The sequence below is a fragment of the Coenobita brevimanus genome, chromosome 20, assembly GCF_032717465.1.
Source record: "Coenobita brevimanus isolate Jiangsu-jjx chromosome 20, ASM3271746v2, whole genome shotgun sequence".
Lineage (NCBI taxonomy): Eukaryota > Metazoa > Arthropoda > Malacostraca > Decapoda > Coenobitidae > Coenobita > Coenobita brevimanus.
Genome location: NC_136973.1, coordinates 19438278 through 19454454, shown reverse-complemented (window position 1 = coordinate 19454454; position 16177 = coordinate 19438278).

The window sequence follows — 16177 nt, the reverse complement described above, 5'->3', positions numbered from 1 at the left end:
AGGTTAATACTGGGAAGGTTAGGTTAGGTTAGTATTGGATAGGCTAGGAGGTTAATACGTGACAGGTTTTGATATGGAACAACTAGACAAATTAGGTTAATACAGGGCAAGTTAGACTAAGTTAAATTAATACTGGTTAGTCTGACTAGTTCATTGGATAGGTTAAGTTAATACTTTGTTGGTTTGTATAGGTCAGTTAGTATTATATAATATGTCTGATCAGGTTAAAACTGGGGAGGTTAGCAAAGATTATTATATTTCCTTCAGTAATTTCTTTGATATTAATGCTGGGTCTGACAAGAAATATCAGTACATTTTAGTAAGTCTGCAGTTGCAACTGACAACAAATATCAACAGGAAAAAAAGAGATATGTTAAATGATCAAGTTCATTTATTAAATAAAGAAATATGTCTCTTGGAAAAAATGTTATTACAGGATGAACTAGAGGAAATTTGGGCAGGCTTATCAGGCAGATGAAATAATTACAACTTTGTTCAGCAGAGGTGCAGGACAAAATGCCAGGTAAATTTACTTACTTCTTCATGTGCTCTAACTTTGAAGCCAAGTCAAATTAGTGTATCAAAGGTGTTATCAGTCCCACCTTTTTTTAGAGTCTTCATAAGCTGTAGAGTGCTGTTTAATGCTGTCTGCCTTTTCTTCTACTCACTGCAGCTGCTTCTTCATGTCTTTAAGCTTCAGCAGCATGTCCTGCAAGTTATAATTATGAACTAGTAAGTAGGCCTACAGCAACTTCATATGGCTAAAACAAGGCTGGGATGGAGTCTATTATACAAGGAGGCCTAAATATAACACTTCTCTTTCACTCAACCAGGTGCTTCCTTGTTTGTTGTGGGGACAGTTTAGTCAGAGTTATCAATATCTAACGTCCATCATTAATTCAGTTCTCATTCCTACTACCATATTCACACCCATACCAGCAGACTGAGCCATCTCCACAACACACAACATCCAGGCAGGATTCTAGTGGAGTGTATTTCCAGGATACCCCAAATATTTTTACTTGAAAACACAGAGTATTAGTTCAACAGACACACCAGATGCACTAGAAGCTATACCAAGTGCCAAAACAACCTAACTGCCTTGGAATATATCATCATCATCTGGACTTCCATTCCCACCCTACAGCAGGGTGAGGAGTAGCAATGTCCAGACAGCCCAAATTTCCCTAATGCAATGGGCCACGGGTCCATTCGCTCATCATTCAAGCCTCCGGAATCCTGCCTCTATTGGATATGCCAAAAACATTCACCACGTTCTGTAGCTTCACATAAGCGTATCCGATAGAGTCAACCCAGATGCTGTTACGTTAAAAAAGGGTGCCAAAATCCCTGATAATGCACTTCTCCTCACAATATTCATCAAGCCAGCTCAACCTCTTGTCAGCTCCCTAGCCTCACCGACTTCGAAACCTCTCTTCCTCACACACTCATCCACCATATCTCTCCACCTTCTCTCTGGCCTACCTCACCTCCTCCCTCCTTGAAATTTGTTCAGATATACCTTTTTCACCACTCTATTCTTATCCATTCTCTCCACATGACCATACCATCTTAGTACATTCCCTTCAATTCTGGGGTCCACAAACTTCCTCACTCCACATCTTTCATGAATCACATTATTTTGTGTCATATCTGCTCTCTGTACAATACATACATCCTCTGAATCCCATCTCCATTGGTCTCACTCTTGACTTTTCATTTTCATGCCACACCAGAGTCTCACATCCATTTGATAAAGATGGAACTAGCAACTCACTCTCATCGTAAATATCAAGACCAACTGCCTAGCCCCGGGCTCCAACGCTTCTCATGAGGCAGCGTAGGATTGGATGATGGATGGATGGATGGCACTAGCACTCCATGTAAACCTTGTGCAGTTGCAACACTCAAGTCTCTGCTTCTTATCATGGAATACATATATGTATAAGTATGTCTGTAGCTGTTTATCTATGTGTCTACATCTCCCTCCTCTCTCTCTCTCTCTCTCACTCTTTTTACACACACAGACACAGAGACACACACACACATATATATACTTATGTACCTAGGACGAAAATATGGGAGCTGAAAAACCAAGTAGTAAGGGATGCCTTCTATAGCGAGTTGAGGAGAGTGGTGGCTGAACAGGGAGCTGTAGACAGAGGCGTTAATCAACAGTACAGAGCCCTCAAGAACAATTTCTTGAGAGTTACTGATGTAACATGCGGCTGGACAAGAGGACCACCAAGACATAAAGTAACTTGGTGGTGGGATGAGGGTGTAGAAGCTGCAATTAAGGAGAAAAGAAGGCTTTTCTGGGAATGGAAGAAGGGTGGTAGGAAAGAGGAATATTTGGCTGCCAAGCGCAGGGCTAGAAGAGAGGTATACAGGGCAAAGTCTGAGTCACAGAGACAATTACTTGATAACATAAATCATGGGGAAAGAAAAAATATATTTAGGGTGGCAGGTCAGGTGAAGTGGGATAATCTGGATATCATAGGTGAGCAGTGTGTGAAGAATGATGAAGGAAGGGTAGTGGTGAACAGTGAGGATATTAAAGATGCATGGAGAGAGCATTATAACCGGTTGTTGAATGAGGAGTTTGACTGGGACAGGGAAGGTTTGGAGCCAGCAGATCCAGTGTCTGGCCCTTGGCCTTTGATTGATACTGCTACTGTGAGTGAGGCAATAGGCAGGATGAGGGTGGGGAAGGCAGCAGGTGTGTCTGGGTTGACTGCCGAAATGTTGAAGGCCTCAGGCGATATAGGGGTGAGTTTAGTCACTGACCTGATAAACAGGATTATTTATGAGTGTGTTGTCCCAGATGATTGGCTGAAGAGTGTCATTGTAAATGTGTATAAAGGGAAGGGTGATGCCCTGGAAAGAGGAAATTATAGAGGTATAAAGCTTTTAGATCAGATAATGAAGGTAATGGAGAGAGTTTCAGAATGTATGATTAGAGAAAGAGTGAATATTGATGAGATGTAGTTTGGGTTTATGCCAAGTAGGGGGACCACTGATGCCATATTCATTGTTCGACAGCTTCAGGAAAAATATATTGGTAGGAGAAGGGATCTTTATTTTGGTTTTGTTGATTTGGAAAAGGCCTTTGATAGAGTCCCTAGAGAGGTGGTGAAGTGGGCAATGAGAAAAATTGGCTTGGAGGAGTGGCTGGTTAGGGTGGTTATGGCCATGTATGTGCGTGCTCACACCCAGGTGAGAGTGAATGGAGATTTGAGTGATGAGTTTTCCGTGAATGTTGGTGTGCATCAGTGGTCAGTCTTGAGTCCCATGTTGTTTATCATGGTACTTGGAGCCCTTTCACGTGACTTTAGAAACGGACTCCCATGGGAGTTGTTGTATGCTGATGATTTGGTGTTGACTGCAGAGAATGAAAGGGAAGCAGAGGAAAGGTTTAGGAAGTGGAGAGATGGTATGGGGCAAAAGGGTTTAAGGGTAAATGCAGATAAAACAAAAGTGATGATATCTGGGGTTGGTGGCGGTACTGTCAAAGACAAGGGAGAGTGGCCATGTGCAGTTTGCCACAAGGGCGTGGGAAGTAATTCCATGTTGTGCCGTGTGTCTGATAAATGGGTGCATAAGAGATGTAGTGGTATCAGAGGTAGACTGCGAGATAATGCTGATTTTATGTGTACGGCGTGCTGCGGTGATCAGGTGAAGATTGTCAGACGTGAAAGGATTGAACTTGCTGGTGAATTTCTTGTGTGGAAGAGTTTTGTTATTTGGGAGACATGTTGTGTGCTGCAGGTGGGGCTGTGGCTAGGGTGAGAAGTGGTCGGAAGAAGTTTAGGGAGCTCTTGCCTCTCCTGACATTGAGAGGGCTCTCCCTACGTGCTAAGGGGTCTTTGTATGCAGCATGTGTTAGGAGTGTAATGCTGTATGGCAGTGAGACCTGGGCAGTGGAGGAAGATATTCGCCGGCTCAGACGTACAGAAATGACAATGATTAGGTGGATATGCAGTGCGTCCCTGCGTCCAAGGCCTGGAGGGGCTGGGTTTACAATGGAAGAGTTGAGAGGTAGGATGGGACTGGAGTGTATTGGTGTTGTGATGTGAGGTAGATTAAGGTAGTTTGGACATGTGGAGAGGATGGGGGATGATAATTTGGTGAGGAAGGTGAGAAGTGTTAATATTGGGGGTGGGGTTATGAGAGGTAGACTGAGAAAGACATGGGACGAGGTCATTAAGTGTGACCTTAGGGTTAAGGCACTGAACAGGGAGGCTGCAATGGATTGTGCAGTGTGGAGAGCCGCCATTAGGTGACCAAGGCCAACACATGCAAGCATATTGGAGCCTTTAAAAACGAAAAACAAAAAACGAAAAACATTATATATATATATATATATATATATATATATATATATATATATATATATATATATATATATATATATATATATATATATATATATATATATATATATATATATATATATATATATATATATATAAATATATATATATATATATATATATATATATATATATATATGTATATATATATATATATATATATATATATATATATATATATATATATATGTATATATATATATATATGTATGTATATATATATATATATATATATATATATATATATATATATATAGATATATATAGATATATATATAAATATATATATAATATATATATAATATATATATATATATATATATATATATATATATATACTTAGGCTGCTTCCCCCAAGGAAAAGGAGGTAGCCGAGACAGGACAACACACTCCCAACTTACTCATCCACTCAAACACATTCATTCGCATCTTAGCCCCAAGGGGGCGAAGGGACAGATCCTCACCGCACCACACCTCACGAGGGTCAACTGAGCAGTTCAGTGACATCCGCAGAAGGGCCTGACAGCAGAGCTGGTTTACCCCTGCCACATCATAATAGACCCATCCCCTTACCCACACCTGACCTGATTATCTAATCAGACCAAATACGGGAGAATACAGTATCCCCTCAGGGCTGCATCATCATTTATTAATTCACAATTTCTCCCATTTATTTCTGTCATGCACAGCCACTCTTCCTTGCCAAACAGACATCCCTCTTGCATCCAACGCTCTCTTCACACTGTCCATCCATCCTATTTGTGGTCTTCCTCTCAGCGTTATATATATAGTTGATACGTTTTCGTTTTTCGTCGTTTTCGTTTTTTAAGGCTCCAACATGCTTGCATGTGTCGGCCTTGGTCACCTAATGGCGGCTCTCCACGCTGCACAATCCATTGCAGCCTCCCTGTTAAGTCCCTTAACCCTAAGGTCACACTTAATGACCTCGTCCCATGTCTTTCTCGGTCTACCCCTCATAACCCCACCCCCAATATTAGCACTTCTCACCTTCCTCACCCAATTATCATCCCCCTTCCTCTCCACATGTCCAAACCACCTCAATCTACCGCTCCTCATCACTACACCAATACACTCCAGTCCCATCCTACCTCTCAACACTTCCATTGTAAACCCAGCCCCTCCAGGCCTTGGATGCAGGGACGCACTGCACATCCACCTAATCATTGTCATTTCTGTACGTCTGAGCCGGCGAATATCTTCCTCCTTCACTGCACAAGTCTCACTACCATACAGCATTACACTCCTAACACATGCTGCATGCAAAGACCTCTTAGCACGTAGGGAGAGCCCTCTCAATGTCAGGAGAGGCAAGAGCTCCCAAAACTTCTTCCAACCACTTCTCACCCTAGCCACAGAGCTAGCTCCAGCTCCACCTCCAACACCCAACATGTCTCCCAAATAACAAAACTCTTCCACACACTCAAGAGATTCACCAGCAAGTTCAATCCTTTCACATCTGACAATCTCCACCTGCTCACCCCGGCACGCCGTACACATAAAATCAGCATTATCTCGCAGTCTACCTCTGATACCACTACATCTCTTATGCACCCATTTATCAGACACACGGCACAACATGGAATTGCTTCCCACGCCCTTGTGGCAAACTGCACATGGCCACTCTCCCTCGTCTTTGACAGTACCGCCACCAACCCCAGATATCATCACTTTTGTTTTATCTGCATTTACCCTTAAACCCTTTTGCCCCATACCATCTCTCCACTTCCTAAACCTTTCCTCCACCTTCTTTTCGTTCTCTACAATCAACACCAAAACATCAGCATACAAAAACTCCCATGGGAGTCCGTTTCTAAAGTCACGTGAAAGGGCTTCGAGTACCATGATAAACAACATGGGACTCAAGACTGACCACTGATGCACACCAACATTCACGGAAGACTCATCACTCAAATCTCCATTCACTCTCACCTGGGTGTGAGCACCCACAAACATGGCAATAACCACCCTAACCAGCCACTCCTCCAAGCCAAGCTTTCTCATTGCCTACTTCACCACCTCTCTAGGGACTCTGTCAATAGCCTTTTCAAAATCAACAAAAACAAAATAAAGATCCCTTCTCCTACCAATATATTTTTCCTGAAGCTGTTGAACAATGAATATGGCATCGGTGGTCCCCCTACCTGGCATAAAGCCAAACTTCATGTATATACATACATATATACATGAAGTTGATCCATACATTCGTACTGTACATACATTATTAGGCTGGTCGTGGTACAGCTGATGTGTCTTTGGATTAGAAGATAATCTAAGTGCCCAAACCAATTAATTACTTCACAACCAATGCTGGAACTTGTTTGGAAAAAAAAAAAAAAAACTTGAGAAGTGTAACAAGATTTGTAACATTGTGTGAGTGTCAGCTTCAACTTTGACTATATGTACAGTCTCTCAGAAGAAAGATCAGTGAGTGACTGTAGTTGCAGGTGAATGCTTTCCTGCCTAACACTGATAACTATTTGACCAGAGAGTGCAACAGTAGCAACTACAGCCTCCATTAGAATATCTGGAACTCTAAGATTTACAAGGATAATTCTCATAACAAAGTGCTGCCTGTTTTCAACATGTAAACTGAAAATTTGGCCTTAAAAAAGCAAAAATCATAAAGGTGAATGATTTTCTGTGCAAAATTATCATAGTATTCTCTCAATCACTATCACTACACAGACGAATAACTACTCATCAGTTTAAATGTGAGTAAAGTCACAGAATATACCTGTAATAACCCATACAGGTACTTCATCCTATCCTGGCCCATACTTGTGTCCTGTACTTTATTTTATTCAGGGTAATGGCAGGAAAAAAAAGATAATACAACAATTCTGCATCCTTTCAATGGCACTTCTTTGTGACTAGCACCACATTCAAGTGTTAATATCTTACTGCAGCTTAGAACAACAGACCCTCAATACTGAACACTACTCACACATTCACTTAGACAGATCTGAGGACCATGGAGGAGGCTTCATTACACACATTCACCCATCATAGTCCTAAAAACACAACACAAAAAACACAATAACCATTCCAGAGAAACACATCAGAAATACAGCCACCAAGTGTCAAATATGGACACAAATAAAAAAACATTTTCAACATTTAATGGGTGGAAGAGTTTATAGGGGTTGGGGGAGTGAACTTTCTGACCAATACTTGGTGGTGGCCAGAATTAGAATTCAAGTAAGATGGAAGAATAGAAGAAGGGAAAGACGAGAGGAAGGAGTAGTTGCAAAGAGAGTGGAAAGGTTACAAGAGGATGAGAAAAAGGCAGAATATAAGAGAGAAGTGGAGGAAAGATTGGGCAAATATGAATTGGAGCAGATGGGAGACGTGGAAGGTGTGTGCAGGATATTTACAGAAGAAATATGTGCAGCATGTGATGTGGTGTGTGGAAGGAAGAGAAGACGGAGGGGGGGTGCAAGGAACAGCGTGGTGGACTGAAGAGGTGAAACAGGCTGTGGCACAAAAGAAGAAAGCATACAATGAATGGATGAGAAATAGGGGCGTGGAAGAAGTTGAGAGGCGGAAGAGAGAGTTATATGTAGAAAGAATGAGAGAGGTGAAAAGATTAGTAAGAGAGAGTAAGAAGAGAGTGGGTGAGGAATTTGGAAGGAATTTGAGTGTAAAGTGGAGGGACTGTAAGAAAATGTTCTGGAAAGAGATGAAGAGAGTAAGACAGGATGGAAGTGAGGTTAGCAGGGGAGTGAATGATGAAAATGGTAGATTACTAGTGGAGAAGGGAGAAAAAGTGAGCAGATGGAGAGAACACTTTAAGGAATTGTTGAACGTAGAGGATGGAAGTAATGCGAGTATAAGTGGCTGGGGAATGGCTGGGAGAAGGAGGGAGGTGAGAAGACAGGAAAAAATCAGTAGGATAGAAGTTGTGGAAGCAATGAAGAAAGTTAAATCGGGGAAAGCCCCAGGAATTGATGGAGTGTGTGGTGAAATGCTGAAGCATGGGGGAGAGATAGTAGAATGGATATGGAAGATGTGCAGATTGGCCTGGGAGGAAGGTAGAGTCCCGGAGGATTGGAAGTCAGGTATAATTATTCCCTTGTACAAAGGAAAAGGGGAAAAAGAAGTGTGTGGTAATCATAGGGGCATTTGTCTTCTTAGTATAATAGGAAAAGTGTATGGTAGGATACTTACTGACAGAGTTAGAGAAAGAACAGAGAAATTAGTTGGAGAAGAACAGGGAGGCTTTAGGAAGGGAAGAGGTTGTGTAGATCAGATATTCATTCTTAGATCTTTAGTGGAAAAGTTTCTAGAGAAGGGAAAGAAGTTGTATGTGGCTTTCATGGATTTGGAGAAAGGATATGACAGGGTGAATAGACAATGATTGTGGAAAGTGTTAAGAATATATGGAGTAGATGGGAAGTTGTTGAATGCTGTGAAGAGTATGTACGATGGTGCGAAGGCTGCAGTGCATGTGGATGGTGAACTAAGTGAATTTTTCTCTTTGAAAGTTGGGTTGAAACAGGGATGTGTCATGTCTCCATGGTTGTTCAATCTGTACATGGATGCGGTAATAAAAGAGGTACAAGGTAGGGTAGTTGATGTTGGAATGGCCCTGGTGAGAGAGGATAGTGTTTGGAAACTCCTTGTACTGTTGTTTGCAGATGATACTGTGCTGTTGAGTGAAGACGAAGGGGAGCTGCAAGGCTTGGTGGATGAGTTTGGGAGAATATGTAAGAAATAGAATCTGAAGGTGAATGTAGGGAAGTGTAAAGTGATGGTCTTTGAGAGAGGTGAAGTCAGTGAATGTGCAGCGAGGTGGGATGGTGAGGAATTGGAAAATGTGAGTACATTTAAGTACTTGGGTAGTGTGATGAGTAAGGATGGATGTTTGGAGAGTGAAGTGCTTGAAAGGGTACAGCAGGGAAGAAAGGTTGCTGGTTCTTTGAAAGCAGTGATAAGAAACAGGGAAGTGAGCATGGAAGTGAAAAAGTTACTACATGACAGCATTGTGATACAACGTCTAACGTATGGAAGTGAAGATTGTACGTTGTTGGAAGGACACAAGTCAAGAGTGAGAGCAGTAGAAATGAGTTATTTAAGAGGAGCCTGTGGAGTCACATGGAGAGACAGGCTGACGAATGAGGATATAAAGAAGTGTTGTGGTGTTGATATGGATGTGATAGGAAGCGTTATGAGGAACACACTGAGGTGGTTTGGCCATGTGGAGAGGATGGAGGGTGAAAGACTGACGAAGAGAGTGTATGTGAGTGAGGTGGAGGGGGGAAGAGGGAGGAGGAGGCCGAGGATGAGATGGAGGGATGGGGTGGAGAGGTATATGAGAGAGGGGTGTGTGAGTTGGGAGCAGGGCAGTGAAATGGCAGGGGACAGGGTGACTTAGAGGTGATTTGTTTGTGGCCACCCCAAACGGGATTGAGGCGTCTGGCAATAGATAGATAGATAGACATACCCCCTGACATCCTCCCCTCCCCCCTCCATGCTGTGCCAGTGTAATACAACCCTCAGTTCCTCCCATTAACCAGTGGATTGCGAGCCACAGCTCAGGCTGGGAAGCATCACGTTGCATGCCATTGCTCAGGCTGTGCTAACCTTCCAGTGGCCGTGCATCACCGCTAACTACTCCACCCACATGCAAACTTACGCATGGCGCTACGCAAAGACGGAGAGAGAGAGGGAGAGAGATTTTTTTTTTTTCACCAGATGATGCCCTGTACAGGGTATGTTTAAATTTATAATAAAAAATCATCATCATCATCATCTGGACCTCCTTTTCTACCCAATGGCAGAATGAGGAATAAACAAAAACTAAAAAAAATATATATATAAATAAAATCATTGTTTCACTACTCCCCTATGCAAACATACGCATGGCGCTACGCAAAGACGGAGAGAGATTTTTTTTTGTTTGTTTGTCACCAGATGATCCCCTGGATGTTTATCTTCAAATTTATCATAAACAAAAACTAAAAAAAAAAAATTCTTGTCTTGTGAACGAGGGGGTGAAATAAAAGAAGGTATTGTGCAATTCAAGGGTTAACAGAAACACCTAACTCTAACACTGCTGGGGACTAACACTAAACACACTGCCTGGTGCAAAAATACCATAATCAAAGCAACAGCAGATGCCTCTAAATCACTTCACAACTCAACAATATGTACCTTCTCAACAATCCCTCACAATACACCCACATCCCACACCAGGCAAAGCACACACCTTCCTCCCCAAACATCATATAATATTCACCAACACTTCCACTCAACACCTCTGGGTGAACAGATCCTAAACTTGCTGCAGATCACCATTATCATGTAAAGCAAAATCCAAACAGAAAATATCATGCCTCACATACACAAACTACAAGAAAACATTTTTCATTCATTCATCACCTAATCCTGTGTTGCCCCATGACGAGCGTAGGAGCCCGGGCCTAAGCAAGTTGATTCTGACCTTTAAGATGAGAGTGACCAGCCTCACTCACCCTGAGGGGCATTATGTAAGCATTAAATCCCAACCAGCCCCTGAATATTAACCTGCACTGACTCAATCTGACTGGAGCATCTTAATTACCCACTAAACCACCAGCTGCCATAATTTGGCAACAAAACATACTTCATGGAAGAAACAGAACAACTCTTCAGCAACCTAAACAACACACCCATCATCTGCATTAACAGGCACATTACAAAGTTCCATAACATCATATTCCCTGCAGACAAACAACATCCCACGAGGTAACAAATGACAAAACAATCCAAACTATACTCCAAAGATTGCCCACATCACAACACAATGTGATAAAGACACTCACTTCACACACAGGACACCAGCACAAGACTCCAAGAACTAAACAACTGAGTATCAACAACAAAATTAGTACAATAAAATATAAACTGGCAGGCCTTTGTAAAATACATAATCACTCCACAGACACCTCTAGGCTGTACAAGGCCCAGGCCACAAACTGCTACAACCTACAGCATCTTCCTGCAAAGAATAAGAAAACATACTGTACTCAATTTCCACAACACAAACATAAGTCACTTAACACCTACAGTACACACACTGATTATGAAAAACATCCACCATTTCTGAACAACCTTCTTAACACAACCCTCTTTTAGCTCAATCACAGTGTAATCCCCTTCACGCGAGAAATGGTAATATAGGCATAGATAGATAGAGATGTCTAGATAGCTATAAATAGATAGAGATAGATAGAATCATAGGGCCAATGACATTAGGAATGACAATTACAGCATTTAAGAACACAAGGCATCTGGGTCCCCACAAATATCAGCAACTACTATAATGCACACTGGAGCATTTCTAGTACCGGTATTTGCAAAAATGGAACAATTGTCATTATAATTAAACCACAGACACAATACTCCCTTCTTCACTGAGACCCATTACACTACTTAGCAAACAATCCCAAATAACTGAATGCCTCATTCTCAACAAAATCACACCTCTTGTTCCCATTACTCCTGCACAACATGAAATCAGAGCACTGCACTCTACAGTACAAACACATTACTGATTAATCTCACACAATAAGCATCAGATGGCATGAAATCTGTAGAACATTCACAACATATACTGTACTTCTAACAATAATACATATTAGTAAAGCTTTTGATACTATACCCCAAAATCAGACTAATTATACAGATACAGTATATAACACAAATACGGAAGAAAATGTCAAGTGATGGTTTGCCAACACTTTGGTAGAAAAAACACACATTACATTCCAGGGAGTTCACAACGAAGACGAAAACTCCCCAATAGAGAGCCACACAGCTAAGTTCTGTCACCCACACCCTATAAATTATACATACATGATATTTCCACACTACAACCACCCACTAACACTGCCTCATATGACATCATAAGAACCACACACACTACACTGCAATCACAGCCTGCACACTGCAACACGTCAACCACAACACTGCTGACTTGGGCAGAGGAAAAGAGGCTGACTACGGCCCCACCTAAATCAACCATCACACACCAGCAGAAGTAATCATGAACTTAAGCACTCCCCCCACATCACACCTAAAAATCTACAGTGCCATCCTCCCCTCCAGTAAGGTCCTTGGAATGACATACATGCATTGGACTCACCTTCAATGACCATGTTAGTTATTATTACTGTTGGGGGTCTTAATTATCAACTAACATAAAGCACAACAACTAACCATTATATACAGTATGTGGATGGCGTTTTGATCAATACTCAGTATAAATATTTGAAGGCCTAAAATAAATATGCTGAGTACTTAGCTGTAGTGTTGACGATATTAAGTGCAGAATGATGGCTGATTGCTGTTTACTGTCCAGTTGTGGGAAGAGAACTAAACTGTCTGGTGGCAAGGAGAGAACTGTACTCTCTGCTGTCAGGGAGAGAACTGCAGTTTCGAGCAGCTTCCTGCTCAAAGTAAACTAAACTCATTACTGAATATATAACTAAATATGTTGTTTTCCCCATGACCAAACTTATCTCTAGTGATAAATAATATCTTAACCAAATTATGCAATACAAGCATTTATTTACAAGAAATGTGCTGTCGTGGGCAGGAAATTCAAAACCCGAAATCCACGACAGACCATGTGAAGGCTATCACGAGTCACTGAACCCCCAGACTCAATGCAATCAGAGCAACTGCAGAGCCAAACTTTGGGTAACAAAAGAAACACTCTCAGAACTATACAAACAATATAAATCAGAGACATCCTATGCTTCTTTGGCATGGTCTTCCATCCTATCCAGTACTCAATACAACGCCTTGCATATCATACAGAAGAATACCCTATGCATCACCACTACTCCTACAGTCCACATACACATTTGAAACAAAAGTTTTCCCTCTCAGAGAGTACTTTCATTTCAGGAAAACAAAATTCAATACAGTAGCCTCTTTAAACATACAACACCCAACTTTACTTGGCACACTGAACAAATACCACACAAAAATAGTCAAAACCGTTACAAAAATATCCCACCTCCAAACACTGTAACACTAGCAGTGAAGAAACACCAACACTAACTTCACATGCAGGGCATTACAACACCTCATTCATAACACCATACTAGAAACCATTATCCTGACATCACCCGTCTGAGGTGTCCATAAATAAAGATGACTGAGTTCATTTAGCTAGACTTAGTATAGAAAATCATTCAGCCTTCATGACATCAACCCATCAGAGGTGTCTTTGAATGGAGATGATAGAGTTCACCTAGCTTGCTTTAGGGCAAAATATCACCCAGCCCTCCTCACCTACCAGCTTAGATTTGGGTTGGGTGGAGTCACACATGCGCAGCTTGTGTATGATGCCTACACAATATAATTTAAATATTGGAGAACTGCACAGCCTAAGCCACTCTAAGTAGCAGACACATCAATGGTGTTGGGAACATATGGGACAACACCATAGGGCCAACTGTTTACCTACAGCCAACAAGCCGGCTTGATCAGACAGGGTAGGGTTAAGCAACAACAGAAACAACTTGGCAATCAAGATGGAGAGATGGTATTCTTATGTCTACTTACAGCAAACACAGTATTGTAATCACAATCTGGTGTTGCCATTTGAATGTAACACTCATGAATTATCAATATATGCCTTATGTATGGAGGGATGGAGTTGAAAGGTACATGAGGCAGGGGGGAGTGAGTTGGGGAGAGGGCAGTAAAATGGTGGGTCACAGAGAGACTTGGAGGGGTTTTGTCTACGACCACCCTTTGCGGGGTTAGGGCGTCGGGCTATAGATAGATGGGAGACAGGCATCACTGGGTGACCATGGCCGATACATACACACATGGTGGAGCCTTTATAAATGATACGATTATAGAAAATAACACAAAGGTCAATGGACCAGTTGAATAATTGTTCAAATATACAAACCCCTGAACACACTCCAAAATCTTACAATGAATGTCCTAAAACAAATCCAAACAATAAACCCACAGAATAACCAAGACTGTAATAAAACCTCAACTACCAACTGGACAAATTACCTTAGTATCATACATACAGTAAACCTTCATTCTACTGCCCCATATAACTAATGGAGAAACTTGTCCTTAACTTAATACAACCTCTTTGGGTACGGTCACACCGAACACGATGAGCGGGGTGACTTGAGTGGGGAGGTATGAGGCGACACAACAAAACACACTAAATCCTATGTAGGTGGCCACACAGAATGAGCGGGGACATATGTCGCCCCGCTCACCCTCCACGCTCGTCGCTACACGATACAGCATGTTCCAAAATGTCGGGCACTGCCTAGTGACATCCCCACTCCCCAGGCATTTTGTCGTGCTGGTACTGCGTGTTGGGGTGGTTGGGTTCTGGTAATTATGTCTGCTGAACACCATATTGGAGCCATGTACCACGGGAGAGCTGTGTGGGATCCAAGTGATCCACTCCACAAGAATACTCGAGTGTTGAAGAAACACTAGGAAGATAACTGTGAATAACTGCATACAAATAGTAAATTATAATCGAACATTATTTTGCCATAAGAATGCTTAAGTAAAGTTTGTTTCAACGTTGTTATATAACCTATAAAGGACCATTAATGTCAAAAAATTCATACTAGTATTTAGTGCTCTGTTTCTTTTGTTATACCATAGCCATAAAACTAATAAACAGATAAGCATATACACTATATATATATATATATATATATATATATATATATATATATGTGTGTGTGTGTGTGTGTGTGTGTGTGTGTGTGTGTGTGTGTATGTAATAAACATTATTTATCAATTCAGAGAGTTTCAGTCAACCAACACCATTACCATACAGTATATATCTCATATGCACATACGCAACACTTTCAACCAGAAACGACCAATCCACAATAACACATTTTACTAAGGCTATTTAATGATGGTAAACATAATCCACTCACTTGATGCAGTGCTGCCTACTTCTTCCCAAGGTGACTCTACACTGAGTCACAACTCTAATGGTTTCCTGTACCCATGAAACCATTTACACTGCTAGGCAGTAACCATATAACCAAATAATAGGGTGATCAGGAGCCTACTATAGTGCCCCTATTAACTGTGTGGAAATGCAAATACAGTGTTCATCCTGAAACCAAACCTCTACACTCTTCCATACACCTTGGTATGGGGAGGCAGTGTCCACCACACAATAGGTTCACTGCACAGGACGACCCTATAGGAGGTGGTTGCTTGTTTGTGATTGATGGGTCCAGTCAGTAAGACAGACTGGTATTTCTCTACTACTGCTACTACCAGACCATTTTTTTTTTTTCTTAAGTCCTTACTAAGCTGATCAACTTTACATAACAGGAACTGTTACAATTAAGAAAGTTACTCTTATCGATGCTTTCCAGGACATCACTTCTTACTGTGCCAGCATAAGAGCACATTTCCCCATCTCCAGGTATGCTGTCAGAGTCCTTTGTACACTGTACACTGCCAACCTCGGCCACTACCATTATCTTTAGAATTAGTTGGATGTTCAGCTTCTCCAACCTGAGGATCTTCAAGTACAGAAGTAGGCATCTCAGTGACAAATTCTGCTTTGGTGGCAGTAGTGTTTTTAAGCAGATGGACAATGATGTTATTGCTTCTTTGTGGTCAGTTGATAAGACTGATGGTAATCAGCACCATCCGTTCATTATTTATGGCAGGGCTATTCAACTGGAGGCCCACAGGACAAATCCAACCATTAAGTTGGTTTTCATTGGCCCTTTGATGTGCTCAGACAAATGCAAATAAACAAACATAAAACA